The sequence below is a fragment of the Leopardus geoffroyi genome, chromosome C1 (assembly GCF_018350155.1).
Source record: "Leopardus geoffroyi isolate Oge1 chromosome C1, O.geoffroyi_Oge1_pat1.0, whole genome shotgun sequence".
Lineage (NCBI taxonomy): Eukaryota > Metazoa > Chordata > Mammalia > Carnivora > Felidae > Leopardus > Leopardus geoffroyi.
The window spans coordinates 41,383,905-41,399,776 of record NC_059328.1 but is presented as its reverse complement, the minus strand read 5'-3'; the positions used below and the strand labels follow the sequence as shown (position 1 = coordinate 41,399,776).

General features: G+C 38.4%; 1 pseudogene; it reads left to right on the top strand.

The window, feature by feature from the left end:
• The window catches only part of LOC123596796, a 28,520-nt pseudogene extending 20,301 nt beyond the window's left edge, over positions 1-8,219 (top strand).
• Positions 8,220-15,872: the final 7,653 nt, after the last annotated feature.

Sequence of the window (15,872 nt, the reverse complement as noted above, 5' to 3'; positions counted from 1 at the left end):
ATTCATCAGTTGATGGACATTTGGGCTCTTTCCATAACGTGACTATTGTTGATAGCTCTGCTATAAACATTAGGGTGCACGTGCCCCTTCGAATCCTTTGGATGCTTTGGATAAATTCCTAGTAGTGCAATTGCTGGGTCATAGGGTAGTTCTATTTCTAATTTTTTGAGGAACCTACACACTGTTTTCCAGAATGGCTGTGCCAGTTTGCATTACCACAAACAGTGCAAAAGGGTTCTCCTTTCTCCACATCCTCACTAACATGTTTCTTGAGTTGTTACTTCTAGAGATTCTGACCGGCATGAAGTGGTATCTCATTGTGGTTTTGATTTGTATTTCCCTGATGATGAGCAATATTGAGCATCTTTTCATGTGTCTGTTTGCCATCTGGATGTCTTCTTTGAAAAAGTGTCTATTCATGTCTTCTGCTCATTTCTTCACTGGATTACTTGGTTTTTTTGGGTGTTGAGTTTACTAAGTTCTTTATAGATTTTGGGTACTAACCCTTTATCTGATATGTCATTTGCAAACATCTTCTCCCATTCTGTCTGTTGCCTCTTAGTTTTGTGATTGTTTCCTTTGCTGTGCAGAAGCTTTTTATTTTTCTTTTTGAGAACTGTATGAAGAAAGCACGTAAGGTCTATTTTCTTCTATTTTTCAGATGATAACATGGAGGAATAGAGAGGATGTTTATAGACCAAGATCACTGCACTAGTAAGTTTTAGGAAGCAGAACTAGCCCTCATGATTTTTAGTTGAATGCAGAACCAAGAGTTTAGTGTGAGGTGGATGGGAGTAAGGGGGCACTGAAGAGAACAGAGAAGATTAGGAACATTTTTTGTTGGAATAAGGAAAATGGAAGAGCCAACAAATGACCAGTTCTCTAACCAAGACTGCTGATGATTCAAAAGAGAAAAAAAATCTCCAACTCAAAAGAGAAAAAAAATCCCAAAGATAAAAAAATATCTTAAAGTTGTAGAAGGAATTATTAAAACCGACTAAATCATGGCTCCCAGTAAAATAACAATCTATATTCAAAGTGGCTATTTTGTCCTTCTTTCTTCTGTTGGAGGCAGGGTTGGTAGGATTATATAAACCAAACAAAAGTCTTCTCATTTAAAGAAAATAAAACTTTTTTCAAGCCTTGGAGGAGGGACACATAACTTATGCTGTGAACTTTCTTTTTGGTCACACAACTGCTCCCACACAATTAACTTGCTGATTTATTTAACATACTGCTAAAGTAAAAAAAAAAAAGTACAGAGGCATCTACATGGCTCAGTCCATGAGATCCAGCCCCATGCTGGGCTCTGTGCTGACAGCATGGAACATGCTTAGGATTTGCCTTCTCCCTCTCTTTCTCTCTGCTCTGCCCTGGTGTGCGCACAAGTGTGCTCTCTCTCTCTCTCTCTCTAAATAAATAAATAAATAAGCTTAAAAAAATATAGAATGATTCTCTTTTTGCTCCTTCTGAAACATATCCAGATATTGAAAAGTTGTGATAATTGTTGCCATTTATTGAGTGACTATTAACTGCCAGATACTGTGCTTTACAAATATTTTTTTAAGTTTATTTATTTATTTTTTAATGTTTTATTTTTATTTTTGAGAGAGAGAATGTGAGCAAGGGAAGGGCAAAGAGAGAAAGAGACAGTTCTGAAGCAGGCTCTGTGCTGACAGCAGTAAGCCATATGGGGGGGCTCAAACTCACAAACCGTGAGATCGTGACCTGAGCTGATATCAGGAGTCAGATGCTTAACCAACTGAGTCACCCAGGTGCCCCTACATATGTTATTTTGAATTCTCATTACAACACTGCAAGGGAGTTATTCTCAATATTTTACTTAAGAGGGAAGAGGCCCAGGGGAGTTGAGTAACTTGCCCAAAGTCATACAGCTAGTATGTGGTTGAGCTGGTCTGTCTGGCCCATGATTTGTGCTCTTTGTATTCTGTTCCTATATCATTAAATCAACAAACACTGGACTTATTATATGCCATTGACTTAATTCACTTTTTCCTTTAATTATAAATACTAAATATGTTATTTTAAGAAAGTAGAGCGGTGCCTGGGTGGCTCAGTAGGTTAAGCATCTGACTCTTGATTTCAGCTCAGGTCATGATCTCATGGTCATGGGATCGAGCTCCCAATCCCCCAACACCCTCCCCCCCACGTCCCCCCTGTCAGGTTCTGCACTGGGTGTGGAGCCTGCTTAAGAATCTCTCTCTCCCTCTTCCTTTTCCCCTCCCCTGCTTTTGTACATGTGCTTTCTCTCTCTAAAAAAAAAAAAGAAAGAAAAAAAAAGAAAAGAGAGAAATATGGTAAAGAATCTAAATTCTGACCATACTTCTTGTCAAACCTTTTCTTTTCCTTATGTTCTCTTAATGTTTCTTATTATATTAAGGAGAGAAGCTTAAAAAGGGCATTTCTAAGTGGCATCAGAGGTAGATGCTGTCAATCTGAGCTGGGGCAAGAACCACTGGGCAGCAATTTGGAGCCTAGCAGAGTAATGAAAATTTCCTTATAATCTTCTAAAATAGTGGTCAGAGGTTTGAGGGACACAGAATCTTGGGAAACAGTAAATGAACTTCTCTCTAGAGTGGATCAACTAAGGTGGCACAACATTCTGGATGCTCCATATTATTAGTCACCTTTGTATTCCCTCATTCTGCCTCAATTATTCAATTAAAATCTTTGGGTCCATGGTCTGAGAATCTGCATTTTAGCAAGGCCCCCAAGTGAATTTTTAAGATTTTTAACCTCATTCTAATCCCACTGTTTTCATTTCAACAGTTAAAATCAGGCAGCATCTTGGATATTTTCTTTCTTACAAATGATGAAGTTTGCTGAGGAGACTGGAAATAAGACCTGGGGAATAAGAAAAGTAAGATATTCCCTTACCCTGAATTCCAGATGTCTGACTCCTCAGTTGTACAGTGTTCTTTGCCTTTGCAAGATCAGCCTAATAGTCATTATCTCATTTGCTGGTCATATGGCCCTGAGAAGAGGGGGAAGGAAAGAGCTCATATATTCATTGGACATCCACGACTTTGTACAGGAGCACTTTCCAAAAGTTATCCCACTTAGCCCTCAAAATCACCTAATGAGACAGACATTATTCCCATTTTTCAGCTCTAGGAACTGAAATTCCAAGAATATATATAAACAGCCAAGGTTACACACAGCCTTAAACTTACTGAGTTAGAACTGACACTCCTTCTGTGTCATACTCCCTGCTGACAGTGTGGTGATCTAGAAGGTGGCTGCTAAGCCCATTTCTGATGAATGCTTTGGAGAAAGAAGGAAGGTGTTAGAGCTGCTCCCCAGCTTTCCTGCTCTCCTAGAACTGTTTTATGGGTAGAGTAATAATTGGGACAATGGATTCATGACTCCCTTATTCTTCAAGAAGGTCTATTCAAGCAGGTTTGTGGCCAGTGGCAGGTTTGATTACCCAGTAGGCAGATTAAACTCATGCTTAAAAAACCTTTTGAGAGAACTTTCATACTTAATATTTCCAAAGAAGCATTGAAGTAGTCATCATGGAAAAATAAAAATCTATTAAGCCTTTTTACACTTTTTAGTCTAGTTTTGCCTTGTTTTTACTTTGAGGTTATCATCTGATAATGTTTTGAGGCAATATTACATATTGGTTAAGAGTATGAGTTTTGTTTTTTTATTTTTTTAATTTTTATTTTGAGAGACAGAGTGTGTGCGCATGTGTGTGTGCACAAGCAGGGGAGGGGCAGAGAGACAGAGAGAGGGAGAGAGAGAATCGCAAGCAGGCTCTGTGCTGTCAGCACAGAGGCTGAAGTGGTGCTCCGTCCCATGAACCTGGAGATCATGGCCTGAGCTGAAATCAAGAGCTGGACATTTAACTGACTGAACCACCTAGGCATCCCAAGAGCATTAATTTTGGAGCTAGATTGCTGAGGTTCAAATCCAGGCTCCATCACTTACTAGCTATATGACCTTGAGCAAGTTATTTAACCTTTCTGATCCTCAGTTTTCTCATCTATAATTTGGGAATGATGATAGCAACTACCTTATAAGTTCCTGGCATATAGTAAGTGCTCAATATATGATACCCATTATTATTAAACCGTACGTTCACTTGACAAATATTTGTTGAGTGCCTGTTCAAAGCACTGTTATAGGCTATAAAGTTGTGTTAGTGAAATAAAACAGAGAAGTTTCTGTCACCATGGGGCTTACATTTCAGTTAGGGGAGACCAACAAGAAACATATAAATAAGTCAATACATATGTGGGAGATGGTAAAATAAGCTATGGAAAACAATACAGCAATAGAGAAGGCTGTGAGAGTTTTGCTCTTTTCTTATAGAGGTTGTCAGGAGAGGCTTCATTGAGTAAACAACATCCAAGAGACTTGGAGGAAGGATCAAGCCATGAAGATACCTGGGGAAGAAAACCTAGGTAGAAAGAACAGCAAATGCAAAGTCCCTGAAGTAGAAGCATAATTTGTTTCCTCATGAGTAAGAAGTCCAGTGTGATTAGAGCTGAGTGAGAGACAATGAGAATAGTTAGGTTCATATCCCTGAGTAAAATGGGTAGTGATTGGAAGCAGTTTTAGCTAAGGAGTGATGTAAACTGGCTCACAGTTTAAAATATTACTCTGACTGCTGTGTTGTAAAAGATGATAGGAATAAAAAGGCTATAGTTAGGGGTGCCTGGGTGGCTCTGTTGGTTAAGGGTCAACTCTTGATTTTGGCTCAGGTCATGATCTCATGGTTCATGGGAGATCAAGCCCTGCATCAGGCTCTGCACTGACACCATGGAGTCTGCTTGGGATTCTCTCTCCCTCTCTCTCCCTGCCCTTCCCCCGCTTGCTTGTACACGCATGCTCTCTCTTTCAAAATAAATAAATAAACATTAAAAAACAGACTATAGTGGAACAAAGGCAGAAGCAGGTGATAGTAGTGGAGGTAATGAGAAATGCTCAGATCCATTTTGAAGGCAAAACTCACCGTAGTGATGGATTAGACATGGGACATGAGGAGAGTAAACAAGGATGGCTCCAAGGTTTTTGACCCAAATGACTAGAGGATGGAATTATTGAGATAGAGAACAAGGAAGGAGCATTTTGGTGGTGGAAGTGAGTACAGAAATCAAAGACATAACTGTTAAATGTTAAGTCAGATATTATTATTAGAAATCCAAATGTCAAAGAGTCATTGAATGTGAGTCTGCTTAAGAGATATAAATTCAGGAATCATCAGCCTACAGGTAATACTTAAAGCCCCATGAAGCTGGGTGAAATCCCCTAAGGAGTGAGTTAAGGAGATTCAAGGATGAGCTTGGGATATCCCAATATTTAGAGATCAGGAAGATAAAGTGAAACAAGCAAAGAAGACAGAAAGAGTAGCAAACAAGGTAGAAAAAGAACCAAGAAAGAGTAGTATCTTGTAAGGCAAGTGAAGTGTTTTAAGGGGAAAAGGAATGATCAGTGGTGTCAAATGTTCAAGAAAAATGACGACTGAGAATAGGTCACTGTTTTTAGTACATAGAGTTCATGTGTCTCTGACAAAAACCATTTTAGTAGACAGATATAGGGGGGAAATGGGCTCAAGAAAGAAAGGAAGGAGGACAGAGAGAGACAAATTTCCTCCTACCTACTTGTATGCTAAATGAGTATGATCCAATAAAGACGGAAATCAATATAGGAGATGCAGAGGAGAATTTCTGGAGCAACATTCTTGAGAATATGAGAATGGATGAAATTTAGTGCCCAAGAAGATGAACTGGCTTCCCATCTGAGTATGGATATTTCATCCATAAATGCAGACATAAAGAATAACAATATGAGAATAAAAACAGGTACATATGGTAGTGAGGGGTATTTGTCAGTTGGATTCTTTGGGAATCAGATTCCAAGACAGAGCTAGAAATGTAGGCTATTTACTGGGAATAATGTGTGGGAGAGATAAAGGGTGAAGGGTACAGAAATAGGCAGAAAAGTCTGGCACCTGTAAAAGAAGAGGGGGGAAAGAGGATTGGGTAAGAATTTCTGTGAGTGCAGCACAGCTCTGAGAAAGACTCACTTACCCAACAGGGCTCCAGTAGAAAGACTGCCTATAGAGGAGTACTCTGTTAGAAATGGCCAGACCCCAGCACCCCCTCCATGCTCAACCACTGGCTAGGGGCTGCTTTGAAACAGAATGTCTTGGGTTCAAATGCTGCAGTGGACCCCCAGGTGCTACTGCCACATGCCAGCAGCTCACTGCACCCCTCACAAATGACTGACAGGCTCTTCTTCAAGGGAAATCCAAGTGGCATAACTCCATGGCTGTCACAGAATACGTGGAAAGTTTCTTCTGATTGTGAAATAGGAAGTAAGGCCAACAACTTAACTTGAGATTGGGAAAGATGTATTGGAGGTTTGAGGAGGAAAAGAAGGTGAGAAACAGTTATTCAAGTAGAAGGAGAGTGAATCAACCACAGAATATAGTGGGCTCACTCACTAGCACTAAGGGCTCGCCTGAGTTTAGTCATAATGAGTTTAAAATGAGAACAAGTGGTTTGGTTTTATTGTTTTCTCTAGCTATTTTCTCTGCTTTGATGCAGGCATGTAGAGTTGGATTTAACCAGAGTTGAGGATTTGCCTACCTAAGGGAGGGCAAGGGAATTGAGGATGTTTGCAAAAGAGCAATCATACAAAAATAAAGAAAGGAGAAGAGGGAGGACATGAGTTGGTTGAGGTCAAATGAAAAATAGATAGGCTCAATGGATTGTTGTAGGTTCAAGTGGAGTTGAGAAACTGGTGGAATTGGAGGTCTCTGGTTACCTTTGGCAAGAGCAGTTTTGGTAAAGAAAGGAGGGTGGAAGCTGATGAATGAGTAGAGCCATGAGAGGGAAGGGGAGAAATAGAGACCAAAATTGTAGCCAGTGCTTTCCAGACATAAGAAAATGAAGGCCTGAATGAAAGAGAATGTTTTTGCCTCTAATAATGTGGGAAACACAAACGAGATGCCAAGCATTTCCTCACAAAAGGATTCTAGAAGATCACCACCTACTGGGCATGCAGGTTCTCAGTCTAGTCTTATCCCCCAAAACTGGGTAAAAGACCACTTGGCCCAGATGCTCATCTAAAGCATCTGGAGGAATGTGGACTGTGTCCCTTCCTTAGTGACCTTCCGAGTAGGAAAATCTATGAAATTGGCTTTAGGGATCAAATTCTGGGACCTAGATGAACACATTGGAGAACATAGAAGTAGTCTCATTTCTGACTTCACACAAGTTTGTACTGATCACAGGTCAAAAGCAAATTCAAAGAGTTCCCTAAGATTGTGTCACTGGAAATAGCAGAGACAGGACAAGACTCAGATGCAGAAAGCCTGGATTTCTAATTTCGGTTCTACCACTCACTAGCTATACAGCTTGGGCAAGGCATTTAATCAGCCCGAACCTCAGATCCTTCATCTAGGAAGTGGAACTAGTAACATTTACCTCATACATTGTTGTGAGGAATAGAAATAATGTGTATAAATTGTCTAGCACTATTCTTAGCAATGCTGTAGGCATTAGGTACATGATTGCTGAATCTGAACCAATTTTATTTATGAACAGATTACACACATACACAGAGTTCTCTCCACCACACACACAGACTGAAAATTTGTATGTAAACAAACACCATCCCAGAAATCTTTAAGAGTTTGGGAAGACATCAGACATTTCTAAAGTGGGTTAACTTTGTTTATACTATCTGTAAATTATTTTGAAATTCCATATTCTAAATAGGACAAAGAGAAGCAATGGATAAAACTGTATGAAGAGATGGAAAAAATAAAACATGAAGGAGAAGTCAAGAAGAAAAAAGAAAAGGAGAAGGAATGGGAAGATGACATCTGGGGAGTTGAAGAAGAGGGAAGTGAAGAGGATTCTGCCAAGGACCCAGGAAATGACAGGCAGCGGAAGGAAGATGATGCTGAAAGTGTGTTTCTGGGCAAAAATGAAGAAGTCTGTGTTGACCAGAAGGATGAACTGTAATCTGGTTAAAAAAAAAAAAAAAAAAAAAAGAAAACAAAAACAAAACACCTTACATTCAGAGGCAAATGATGTTGCTTAGAAGGAGAAATGTTCATGAGGTTGGCCAAATCTGGAGAGCAAAATTACTTGCTCTTTTTTTAAAAAAAATGTTATTAATTTAATTTGCTTTAACAAATTTTTAATGTTTATTTTTGAGAGAGAGAGTCAGAGACAGAGACAGAGCATGAGTAGGGGAGGGGCAGAGAGAGAGGGAGACACAGAATCAAAAGCACAGAGCCTGACATGGGGCTCGAACCCACAAACCACGATATCATGACCTGAGCTGAAGTCAGACACTTAACCAACTGAGCCACCCAGGCGCCCCTAATTTAATTTTTTTAATTTTGTATTTTAGAGAGAGAGAGAAAGAGAGCAAGTGGGGAGAGGGGCAGAGGGAGAGGGAGAGAAACTTAAGCCGGTTCCACACTCAGCATGGAGCCTGATGTGGGGCTCAAGCCCATGGCACTGGGATCATGACCTGAGCCAAAACCAAGAGTCATACACTCAACCAACTGAGCCACCCAGGCACCCCTACTTGCTCTTTTTGACCAGACTTTGGATTTGTTTTTCTACTCTACCTCCTTTGCTCTATATGACCTTGGGAAAGTCACATCAGCCTCTTGGGGCTCCTATTTCCTTGTCACTGGAAAGGGAGTGAGAATTCCTATTTCATGAGGTTGTTGCAGGGATCAAATAGTCATGTGTGTACAGTGCCTGATATAAATATATAGTCAACAAATAATCACTATTCCTACTATCATTATCATGGTGTTTATGAAATTAATTGCTGGTAAATAAACTTCTGTATAAACTTGATCTTCACTTTCAATTTATCTTAGTACATCCAGGGAATTTTATTTTGTTTAAATATCTGTATTACTTGGGGCACCTGAGTGGCTCAGTTGGTTGAGCATCTTCCTCTAGATTTCAGCTTAGGTCATGATCCCAGGGTCGTGGGATAGAGCCCCACATCAGGCTCCACACTGAGCGTGGAGACTGCTTGGGATTCTCTCTCTCTGTCTCCCTCTGTCCCTCTCCCCTGCTCACATGCTCTCTCTTTCTCTAAAATAATAAAGTAAATGAATATCTGTATTACTTAATATTTACTGAGTCGTTCTGATGGTTATACCTGTGGGTGATGTTGTTTTCTTCTTACAGATGTAGCAAGCACTTAAAAACAAAACCAGACTTCCTCTTAACATAAAGAAGGTACTTTGTGAAAGTCCTTTTGCTTCTCTGTTGTTTTGTGCCCTAATTTTTAAATAATTGTTACTCATTTGCAGGTTTGCTAGTCTTACACTTACCTCTTCTTACCACCTGCTCATAACAACATTATCATGGGCATTCACATAGCTCTTTACAGATTGCAAAGCACTTCCCATAAATTTGAGGAGTTCCTTCAGTGTGCTTATTCAATCCTCATAGCAGCAATTGTAGAGGATACCATTATTAGCTTCGTTTTACAGATGCAGAAACTGCTTAGAACAGGCAAGTCATTTGCTTAGGGTCAAGCTGCTGGTAAGGGACAGGACCAGTATCTGAACTCAAGTTTGTCTGATTCCAAAGCTTATCCTTTCATTGTACTAGGCTGTTGATCGAATGAGTGGATCTACATTATATTGAATACAGATAATACAGATAGCAGATACAGAATAAATACCATTTTAAGATAAACAAAAAGTCATCTTCCTCTTTTCAAAAATTTCCCAAAAAACAAACATACAGACAAGCAATTGAGTTCAGTGTGACAGCCTTTTCATTTTCAGAAGTGATACAGTTAGTGTGTTTGCCAGCTGTTTGAGGTCACTGTGCTTGATTCATGGCTCTGTTTACTTATCAGCTGTATTATCTTGGGCAAGTGATCTAACTTTCCTGTGCCTCATTTTTCACATTTGTGAGACAGGGTTAATAACGGGACCTACTGCAGACTTAGCTGTGAGGATTAAATGCTGACTCCTTCCTGCCTTTGTTTTACTAGAAGTATACCAAGGACTAATCCCAGTCTAGCTGGGGAGTCAGGCCAGGCACAGCTGTCATATGATAGCACAGGGATACAAATATAATATGGGTCTGGAACACCATAGGTACTTAATAAATATTAGTTGAAAGTCTGAACAAAACTCTGGCTGGTATTTTCAGGGAAGATTTCGTGAAGGAAATGACTTTTGAGCCAGATCTTCAAGAATGTGTAAGAGTCTATCTGATGGAGAAGGAGATGTGTGGACCAAATTTCAGGGTCAAAGATTAGGGCACCTAGATAACAGGAGTTGGGTGGTGAGTCAGGAAGAAGTAGCAAGTATTCCATCTCCTTTTTTGTTATAGGTTGGTGCCTAGTGTAGTTTCTGAGCCTTACAATCTTTGGAATATTCTGGCTTGGGAAACTGGACTTAGCAGAGGAGGCAAAACTTTGCCTCTACCCTCTAGGATCTTTGGCTGGGCCTGAACATTTAATTGACATAATACAGATTAACAGGAGAAAAGCATACAAATTTATTTAATATAAACTTTTATGGGACACAGGAGCCCTCATAAGGAAATGAAGACCCAAAGAAGGGGCAAAGCTTAAATGCTTTTATAATAGGTTGAACAAAGAGAGGCAATTGTGGGAAAATAACCAAAATGTTCAGGGAGGCTATAGGAAGATAAGAATTATTTTAACAAGGTCTGTTTGTACAGAATCCTCTCAATCTCAACTTTCTGTCCTTCATAAGAGTGTTTCTTTTCTCCTAGGAGCTCAAGGGCAGCTCTCACACAGGAGTTCTATCTCCTGTTTTCAGGAAGAAAAGAGATCAGAGTGTCCCTATTGTATCTGCTGTTTTTCAAGTGCTTTTCACTCAAAATAATCTTTATGCCAAGCGGCATTTTATAGAGTGGCTTTTTTGGGCATCCCTCATTTTTATACCTCTTTCTATAACATAAGAGTCTTCCCATTGTGAAAAAGGGCAAGGCTTTAGATGCCTGCGTCTGAACACTGTGTTAGGGCTAGAGGACTGGCTTGTGGGTAATCTATATTTTAGGCATTCCAGTCTGATGAGAGCATCTCATCTACTGCCAATATCTGTTCTAATTGGTTAGGCATATGCTCTACCAATTGTTATGTATTTTCAAATATCACCAGATAAAGATACTGATTTTCATGCAAAATTTGGGTGGGGGGGTGGGGAGAGAATAAACAATAAGGATCTATTCAAATATTTTTTAAAGCTGCTACTTTGGGGCATACAACTCTTGATCTCGGGGTTGTGAGTTCAATCAAGCCTAGCTCCACGTTCGGCTCAGAGCTTACTTTAAAGTATATATACAGGCACCTGGGTGGCTCAGTCGGTTGAGCGTCCAACTTCAGCTCAGGTCATGATCTCGCGATTTGTGAGTTCAAGCCCTGCGTCGGGCTCTGTGCTGACAGTTGGGAGCCTGGAGCCTGCTTCGGATTCTGTGTCTCCCTCTCTCTGACCCTCCCCCAGTCACACTCTGTCTCTCTCTCCTTCAAAAATAAATAAACATTAAAGTCTACATAAAAAAATTTTTTTAAGCTGTTGCTTTTACCTTTGTTAAATTTCCTTGCCTTTATTTTGATAGATTGTAGAAACATTATTTCAAAAACTAAGGTAATTTAACAAGAGAAAAATGCATGCATAGTTCCACCCATTCTGCACAGACTTTGAAATTTTTTGTATTTCCTTTCAGGTCTTGTCTTTTGAATACTACCATTCTACCACTGAAACCTATATCTCCAGATGAAGTTTTTTTTGTTTTTTAAATTCTGGTCAGTTAAGCGTCCAACTCTTGATTTTGGCTCAGGTCATGATCTTATTGTTCCTGGGATCCAGCCCCATGTTGGGATCTGTGCTGAAAGTGCAGAGCCTGCTTAGGATTCTCTCTGTCTCTGTCTCTTTCTCTCTCTGCCCTCCCCTGCTTGTGCTCTCTCTCTCTCAAAATTAATAAATAAACTTTTAAAATCTTATATATTTTATTTTATTATATAATTTATAATTATATTATATTATAATATGTTATATAATTTATATATAACATATATAATATATAAATTATATAACATATTATAATATAATATAATATATTATATAATTTATATAATATATTATATTATATAAAAATCTGATATATTTTATTTTAGAAAGTAACAGGTGTTCAATGTAAAAAATTTTGATTCTACAAATGTATTAAGTAGAATATAAAAATTTCTCATTATCCCCAAATCCAGGGGCAACTATACAATACTTACTGTCTTTTCTTCCAGTTTTATGTTCATTTGTTGATTGGTTAGTTTGACTGGAGGTGTAGAGGTTTTAGTTAATCACTCTCCTCAGTACATGGCATTTTATCATCTTAGGTCACTGATAATACTTTTTTAAAAAATGTTTATTTATTTACTTTGAGAGAGAGAGAGAGAGAAAGAGCATGAGCAAGCATGCATGAGTGGAGGGAGGAACAGAGACAGAGAGAGAGAGAGAGAGAGAGAGAGAGAATCCTAAGCAGGCTCCATGCCTAGTGCTGAGCCTAAAATGGGGCTTGATCTCGCAACAGCAATATCAGCACCTGAGTCTAAATCAAGAGTCAGATGCTTAACTGACTGAGCCACCCAGGTGCCCCAGTGTTTATACATTTAAGTCTTATTTGTTATTTATTTTTTCTCTTTTATCCCTTTCCTTTCCCCACAAAGGCAACTGTGTTATATTTGGTGTATATCTTTTCATTTGTATATGTTCATATGAAATGTGAATTTTTATTTTGTATAGATGTATTTTAATTTATGCAAATGGTACAGTATTTAAATCTCATTGTGTTTCTTCAGATTTTTTACTGAGCACTGTTTTTAAAATGCATTCATGTTGCTGTGTATACATCTAATGCATTGCTTCTGACTGCTATGTAACTTCACGATATAAAATTTACTACATTTTAGCTATCTAGTCTCGGGTGATAGACCACCAAACAGGTAGTCTTTAAGTCCTTGCCTTCATAAATAATACTGCAATTAACATTTTAATCCTTTGTGTGTCCGCATAAGAATTTCTTTGAGATATATCCCAGGAGTGGCTATGGGCTCATAGAATATGTGAGTTCATAATTATCTTATGTCAAATTCCTTTCCACAGTGGCTATAGCAGTCCATACTCCTGCCACCATGCATAAGCGTTCCTTCCAGCCACCAGCAGGCATCAAACATTCTGATTTTTACAGTTTAATTGATATAAAACCATAGCACATTGCTGTTTTAATTAACATTTCTCCGATTTTTTTAAGCATCTCTTCACATGCTTTTTGATTTGTAGGTTTCTTCTCTGTTCATATCTTTTGCTTATTTTTCTCTAGAGGTTGCTGTCTTCTTTATTTGCAAGAGTTTTGTATGCTAAGTATTTCAAATATCTTCTCCCATTTTCTCATCTAGTTACTTTGTCCACAGTTTTTTGTTGAATGGGAATCCCGATTATTCATCAACGTTATTGTGTCATAGTCTGTGATTTTGAAGTTTTGCCTTTCTCTTCTCACAAACTATGTTTCCTATTTTAAAAATATATTTTTAAATATGTATTATGTCTTTAATTCTCCCAGAGTCCAACTTTGTGTAAGGTGTAGAATTGTCAAAATATGGTAATTATAGTATTCCAGCCTTGATAGACCAGTTTCTGAGAGGGAGATATTAAAATCTGCAGCTATAATTATGCATCTATTTCTCTCTGCGGTTCTGTGTATTTTAATACTCTGTAATTAAGTGCACCTATGGGTTTGCTTATTGTTTCTTTAATGAATATATAATTACTTTTTATCACTTTTTACCTTTTGATACTAAAATTTCTTTTTGACAGAATTAAGATCACAACCCAGTTCATATTTGCCTAGTGTATCTCTTTTCATCTTTTTATTTTTAATCTTCATATATTTTTATATTTTTTCATTTTTTAATGTTTATTTATTTTAAGAGAGAGAGAGAGAAAGCAAGCAGGGGAGGGGCAGAGAGAGAGAGGGAGAGAGAGAATCCCAAGTAGGCTCTGCACTGTCAGTGTGGAGATCAACGTGGGGCTCTAACTCATGAACCGTGGGATCTTGACCTGAACCAAGATCAAGAATCGAACACTTAACCTACTGAGTCACTCAGGCATCCCCTATCTTTTGATGTTTTAAGTGTGTCTCTTACAGCCAATTTATTATTGGATGTAATTTTTAAAAATCCAATTGGTGAGGTTAACTTATCTGCATTTAATGTAATTACTATATACTAAGGTTTAGTCCCACCATCCATTTACTGTACATTCCTTTTTATCTTAAATTTCCATTTCTACTTTCCACTGGCTAGACTGAATTTTCTTCTGCAGGTTTAAAATTTATACATAACATTGTGTTTACTGTGGTAGTGGCCACTAACTTCAGTCTCCAGAGAGAGTTCCTCTCTCTTAATGGCTTGAATAAAAGCCTAAACAAAAGTTCCAAGCTTGACATCAAAGATCTGATGTGTCATGTGTTCACATTGATCTAATCACTGTTGCTGTGATGGAAGGTACTTGATCTCTAAAGGAAACGCGGGGTGTCATTACCAAAAGGAAGAAAGGAGTCTGGGAAAACACAAAACAGTATATGTCCACCTCTTCATACTAAATCAACTTCTTAAGCCTCAGTTTCTTCATCTGTGAAATGGCAATGATAATACCTATCTCAAAGGGGCGATATGTGGAGAATTCGGTATCATATCTCTTATAAATTATAAAGTACTGTACAAAGATTAGTTATTATTCTTGCTCTTGCATTTCTCACATGGTATTATTTATCTGTATGTATTTGTATTGTTTGTATTTATTGATGGTATTTATCTGTACTATTATATGGGGAAGTGCCATTCTAGCCAGCATTCTCCCTAAATTGTGCCGATGCTTGTGGAACTGATTTTTCTTTCCTGAGAACAATGAGTGGGCAAGATGTTAGAAGGGTGTTTGACCTGAGAGTAAGTTTCCATCCAAAGAGCCCTGAAGGTGCAGAGCAGGTTAACTTGTTAGTAGACGTGCCAGACTGCACACAGCTGAAAGCTCAGTGCAATAGTGCCAAACTGGGCTCCAGTTCCTTGTCTACCTCAATTTAGATGTGTGACCTTAGGCAGATCACTTAAACTCTCTGAGCCTGAAAAATGGAGGTCACAAGAACACCTATATCTTAAAGTTGTGGTGGGATTAAATCAGACTATATGTTAAATGCCCTGGCCTTAAAGAAATTCTTAAGCTTCTGAGACACATACTCAGATCTCTTTATTGAGCACTTATTAATTTCCATTCTGCTATATAATGGCTAGGCTGAGTGTAGGTTCTTTCTCATCTCTAAAGTACATTGACTTGCTCTGTTTTCTTAGAGAATAACTGTTGTCAAGTCCCTATGTCTTCAGAATTTGAATCAGGAATACTTGCCGACAGAATAGAATCTCACAAGAGATCCTGATCATTACGGGCAACTAAAGTTGATAATTATATATTTTTTCACACGTGTAGATTTAGATTCACACAAAACTGAAAGTATGTACCTGCTATGTTTACTGGAACAGGCTATTTTACCACATGATTGCTCATAAACCTATGATAATCCCATGAATTAGGTACTCATATCCCCATTTTACTGATAAGGAAATACAAGGTCACATAAATTAAGTAACTTGACCAAGGCAACACAGTTGGGAAGAAGAAGGGATACAGTCTAGTGTAATGTAAGGAAGATGGGCTTTGGAGTCAGAAAGATCTAAATTAGAATCCCAGCCATGCCATATACTAGATCTTGAACTTGGAACAGTAATCTAATCTGTTAAATCTCCATTTCCTCAGTGGGTATTAG